This window comes from Rhagoletis pomonella, unplaced genomic scaffold (assembly GCF_013731165.1).
Source record: "Rhagoletis pomonella isolate Grant_MI unplaced genomic scaffold, Rhpom_1.0 Rhpom_scaffold_05847, whole genome shotgun sequence".
Lineage (NCBI taxonomy): Eukaryota > Metazoa > Arthropoda > Insecta > Diptera > Tephritidae > Rhagoletis > Rhagoletis pomonella.
Window position 1 is genome coordinate 1 of NW_023464387.1, and position 6073 is coordinate 6073.

Here is a 6073-nt window from a genome sequence, read left to right on the forward strand (position 1 = left end):
TGCGGACGTGGAGCCTTCTTCTATTTCAATTATCGTTGAATTAAAAAATATCATTGCTCGAGGCAGAGTCCAAGCTCTCTTCAATTATTGCCGCTTCCACTATTCTGCCACCAAAAACTTCGTCTAGTTCATAGTAACAAGTGCACTTTTTTAGCAAAGTAGCTGAAACAAAATTGTATGACTTAAAGTTAAAGCGAATGAAATTCATAGTGGACAAAAAATCTTACCTTTTAATGTCTCCCCTTCCATGCTGCCAGCGCCAGTCGAACCTTCCCATGCTTTGGCTTTATTATAGCTCAACCTCATATTTCTCACCTTCGCACGTATCAACTTCCACTCTACAGCGATGTTCGCCTCTTCCGCGAACCGTCTATAATATGATTGCGCTGTTGGTTTCTATAAAAGTTGTTAATATAAATTTAATATCGTACTACTATACTATACACCTACTTCAAAATTTCTGTTGCCCATCAAAATTCTACTAGTGCCTTTTCTTCCGCCACTGTCCATTTCTTGGTCGGATTAAGTCGCACACGTTTTGCCTTTGGCTGGAACAAATGTATTTAGTAAATTTTTGGCCACTTATGCTTTTGTATTCGATAACTTACCTGGATATTTTCTCCTTGCTGCATTTCTTTGTAAAATTAACAATTTTACGCAGCAGCAGAATGAAAATGGCAAAAGTAAAATGCGAAATGAAAAGGTAAACAAAAGACAGCTGATTAGATACGACAACCCAAAAACATACCGTGCAGAGTTGTATTTCATTAGTACACAATTCACGTAGCAAGCAACAACAAAATATTTTAAACCGTCATAAAATTTATGATATTATGACAATATGACTCGTTATGACACCTTGTGAATCACCTAAATATGTTTTCACTGTTACTAAGGGATTTGATAAAAATTAGATTTTCGTCCAGCCCTAATATGCATACAGCAGTAGTACAAGTGTATGCAGTACGCATACGGTCAAAGAAACCAGAAATTAAGGTTCATTTATACTGGCATGTATACACGCTCATGCCACCAACAGCGATGTCGTATACATAAAATTTCTACTGGGATGTGACTCGCGATTGCGATAGTGATAGTGATAATTGGCACACACACCAACGCGATAGGGATAGAGTTGCGATTGTACAGTATGTAGAATAACAAAGTTAAGTTATAGAACATATGTAAATAAATTTGTGGCACTTGCCACTTTCGTTGAGCGCAATTCCAATTTCAGTCCATAGTTTATCTTTCCTTCCTACACTTGTATAACCTTTTTTTCATTTAAATCATATAAAAATCGATGATATTTCCCGCAGAAAATTAATTTTTCCACGATATGGTCCATTTTGTTACAATCACCTTTTCAAACTCCATTCATGGTTGAACAAATTACGCTGCGTTAGATGAGATCAATCGCCGCAATAGATCGCGCTTGGTGTGCATGCTTCCCTTTAAATCGCTATCTCTATCTCTATCGTTTTCGTTATCGCATTGGTGTGCTCAAGGCTTACTTTTTCTCCGAATAAACTTTAACTGCCTATTGAAAAAAGCATTTCGACTTATCAGTCGAACATAAAAATTTTTGTTAGTATGGGAGGTGCCACACCCCCTTTTACGAATTCGGGCAAACTTCACATAAACCATCTGCATGATAGCCTGAATATGCCGTATAAATTTGATTGAATTCGGTGAAGCCGTTCTCAAGTTATGAGGTCACACCACAAACGTGCACTTATTTTTATATATAAGATATCTCTTGAAATATTTGTGGTAGAGTACTGGAAACTGGTGTAGGGGTATATCAACTAATTCCATACTCATGGAGAAAAATGAACGGTATTGGAAAAGAGGGTGTGGCACCTCCCACCTTATATATAAAAAAGGTGCAAGATTTCAACCAAATTTATACGGCATAGTCGGGCTATTATGCAGATGGTTTGTGTTAAGTTTCCCCGAATTCGGAAAAGGGGGCGTGGCACCACCCATACTAACAAAAATTTTCATCTGGTATATCTCTTGAAATATTTGTGGTAGGTTACTGGAAATTGGTATAGAGACATATGAAATAATTCCATACTCCCCATCTTAAATAAAAAAATAAGAGCACGAATTCTACCAAATTTAAACGGTATTTTCGGACTATCATCCGGATGGGTTATGTGAAGTGTGCCCGAACTCGGTCCAGCGGTTCATGATATATGTCAGTTATGTCTGTCACATGATACACGAAAAATCGAAAACATAGTGAAAAATTGTTGCTATGATGTGCTGTGTTTATTTTTTCTTCGGATAAATTAAGAATTTACGACTTACGCAATGAGGCTGGACGATATTTGATACCTGTGCCGGGTTTATAATATTCGGTTTCGCCGAATTGATACTTCTTTACTTGTTATTAATAAACTACCACTAATTTTGTTTCTGAAGGGACAACTCTGCTTCTAACTGAATATATATATATTTTTTTTTACATTTAAGGACCTTCATCAACTGCGTCTTCATTATCAACGCAATATGTGCACAAATGAAAAATCCACCAACATTAAACTAGCGAATGAAATATATATATCCGACAGCATTAAAGGAGCGAATTCGTCAAATGAAACTAAAATATCTTGCAAGCGCCTCTGTTCTGATGGTGAAAAACATGAGTGTTTGGTCGACCCCTCATTTAAAAAACAAACTAAGATAGAATTTAATACTAGTATAAAGAACTCGTTGCAACAGGAGGAATCGGACCAGTTTATTATACCAGTATCTGCCAAAGTAAGACATATTATTTGCCGCGGAGAGTAAGTTGTAAACTTGATATTTATTGGCATTTCTAGTGGTTGCATTTACTCTTAAGCGCTAATAGGGAATTTACATGAGGCGATTTTTCAGGCGATTTTTAGTTGAAGTAAACAGCCTTTCAACTAATCGCTTACAATGAAGTTGGTCGGCTCCCTACTTTCGTTCAACTTTTGGTTTAACTAATCGCCTGTGAAAGTTGAATCATGTAAATTCCCTATAACAAACATCATAAACGAGCTTCAAAAGAACATTTGAACTCGGTTAACTGGTGTAAAACGTCATTGATTTACAAGAGTAAATATAGAAATTTTAAAAAAACTTTTATGTCAAATTGATACATTTAATAAAAATAAATCATCCACGATTTCACGACGATTTTGATGGAATTCGTGTTGTCGCACAGTGCGGCCGAATTCCAAAAGTGCGGGCAAAAAATCGAGAAAATAAAGTTTCTAGATAGGCCTTTTTTGACAGTGGGTTTGCTAAAGGGATCACCTAAGAAGCGAAAACTGTTCACTGTAACGACCTGTTCCCTAAGTCCTCTTTTTATATTAATTTGTAGTGGGACCTTCTCCCAAGCACAACATTATTGTAATAAAAAGCGAAAACTTATTAACGTATAAAAGTAGTTAGAGAATAGGAAATCAAACAAAACTAAATGGATTCTACGTCTGAAGGTTAGTAAAATACGTTAAAAAATTTGTGAAAACAAATACTGTAACAGAAATTTTTAAGAAATAAAAGTGTGAAGGTACTTTTTCGTTTATTTTTTAAGAAAATATGAGTTGTTAAATGCAACAGTAACAACACGCGTATTAGCTACAGAATAAAATAAAAATCAGATGCTCATTTCTGCCCCTTTTGTTTTTTTTTTTTAACAAGCTTATACATATTAGCTTCTCCTGTATGTAAAAATTTCGAGCTTTTTAAGTAGATTTCGCAGAAAAACTTTGAGTATGCAGTTTTGTGGCCCATTTAATTTAAGTATAATAAAGTGCAAGTTTAAAGAAGCTGGGACTTACGGTTGATTTTTGGAAATTTTTTTGCTTGAAGGTGTTGCTCATTTTCTTCATATCATCGAACATACTTCGTATGGAAGAAAATAACAGGCACTATCAACAAAAAAAATTCTTAAAAATCAACGGTAAGGCCTAGGATCTTCAAACTTGGACTTTGTGACACTAAAGTATACTCATATGCATACTCAAAATCTTTCTACGATTTCTAATTAAAAAGGCCGAAATTTACTAGACGCCTTACTGGATTCTCCATTTCGAATTTTGAAATTCTGATAGCGGATTCGTAATTAGTGACCTCGAAAAAAAGTACGAAATTTCGAATTATTTCTTTAAACCTTCGGATTTTGGCCACACTTTGAATTTCGGCCGCACTATGTGTCGGCTTGAAGAGTTGATAATAAACTGTCGCTACAGGGGCCTTTCGTTGGCGTAAGATGGGTGCGGTACAGGGATGATAAATTAGTTTTTTAATTTTTATCCAAATAGCAAGAAAATCTTCTAAATAAATATAGCTACATGTGTAATACATATGTACATACATTCTTATCTTACCTTCCCAACAAGCATTTCAGTAAATGTTTTTAAAAATAACTGAAATTAAGTTTGCTATAATAAGCGTTAAATAAGCATTTTTAATATTAAGCTTATTAAAAGTTTTTTCAAATAAACTTTTAATAAGTTTTGAGAGCGAATGTTTATAAATAACTTAAACTTATAAATGAAATGCAAATGCCAACGACATGAAGTAGTAAATATAACATTTTTTCAATCGTAAGTAACGTGTTTACGTTTTTTAAAATATATTATTAAAAGAAAAAATTAAATAAAACCGATGCGGTAAAAAAAAAGTCCAATCCAGGATCCGCTGCGCTAATCGGTGGAGCATTCGAGTCTTCAAATGATGAGTTCTCCTTATCCTTTCTTAGTTTAACATTCAATTAAAAACGTATTAAATTTTTTTCAGAAAAGTTCATCAATGAGAATGGCGGCGATGAAGCGGAATATATAGCTGCATCGATGTCGTTTTTCCAATTTGCCAATAACCGCATGTAATTGAAAGCACGCAACAAGATGTAATAATTAACTTTTTTATGTTTAATTTTTGTGTGTTATCGTGAATTTGTATGCTAAAATGTCTTTTCCCTATTTATATTTTCGCGACTGTAGATGAGTGCGCCGAAAATTCGCATTTCGTTTAGTTTCTAGATGTTAACCAATCTATGTATGAGTTTTTAATGAAATATCTTTAAATAAAGGGTTATAAAAATGTTTATAAAAAGCTTTCTTTTGAAAATTTTTAGAAAGTTTATATTCATACGCTTATAAACAACCTTTTTTGAACCTTTATTATAAGTTTACACTTTTACGCTTATAAAAAGCTTTCTTTTGAACATTTATTACAAGTCTATATTTCTACGCTTATAACCAATGTTCCTTTTCGATTATATTACGCTTACTTTCAAGCGTTTTATAAACAAAAAATCAACGTTTTGTAAGCTTAATGTTGATAATTGAAAACTTAAAAAAAACTTTCATTAAGTTTATTTTGCTTGTTGGGTTGTTTATACCTACACAAGAACCGCATTAACAAAAGGCATTTATACCTGTGACGTTATAGCGCACTTGTTGAAACCATATTCAAAAGTAAACAAAACTTGTTATTTTTATTCGATACTAGCAGACCCGGCGAACCTCGTCCCGCCCAAAATTATTTTTTTTATTGAAATATTTGGTCCAACGTTTTCGCCAGCAATTCACGTTCACGTTTGGTTTTTTGGTCGACAGAAGGCATATCCTCCATTACCGTCTTAAATAACCTAATGAAAGCGTTATACCGGGAAGAAGCCCTTGCGGCTCGATAGTGAATCGTTCTTGAATCGTTCTTGTGTAGTCTAGTTGGTGGCAATTTCCAAACTGGTGAGTATCATTGATCCACATTCTGTTTAGTCAACGTAAAGCAAGGACCGCAGGGTCAAGGTGCAGGAATGGTATTTTCAGGGATTGAAGTCTGAAGTCCAAGCCTTAATTTAAGTCTAAGTGGAATTTTGCTTAATTGCGGTAGGTACTCAAACTTCCCAAAATCAGTTTTCCCAGTTCAACAAATAACTGTAAGTGGCCATCAAGCAAAGGTGCAGGAATTTGCAGGGACAGTAGCCGAGATTTTCTTTCTTTAATCTAAGCCTAAGTGGGAGGTTCTACCACCCTTTGTTTCTTTGCTAGAGCTTCTCAAACATTGCAAAATCGCGATTCTTTGACAC

At 34.5% G+C, this 6073-nt stretch overlaps 1 pseudogene; it reads right to left on the reverse strand.

The window, feature by feature from the left end:
* Nucleotides 1-40: 40 nt before the first annotated feature.
* LOC118755303 lies at nt 41-644 on the reverse strand (annotated as a pseudogene).
* Nucleotides 645-6073: the final 5429 nt, after the last annotated feature.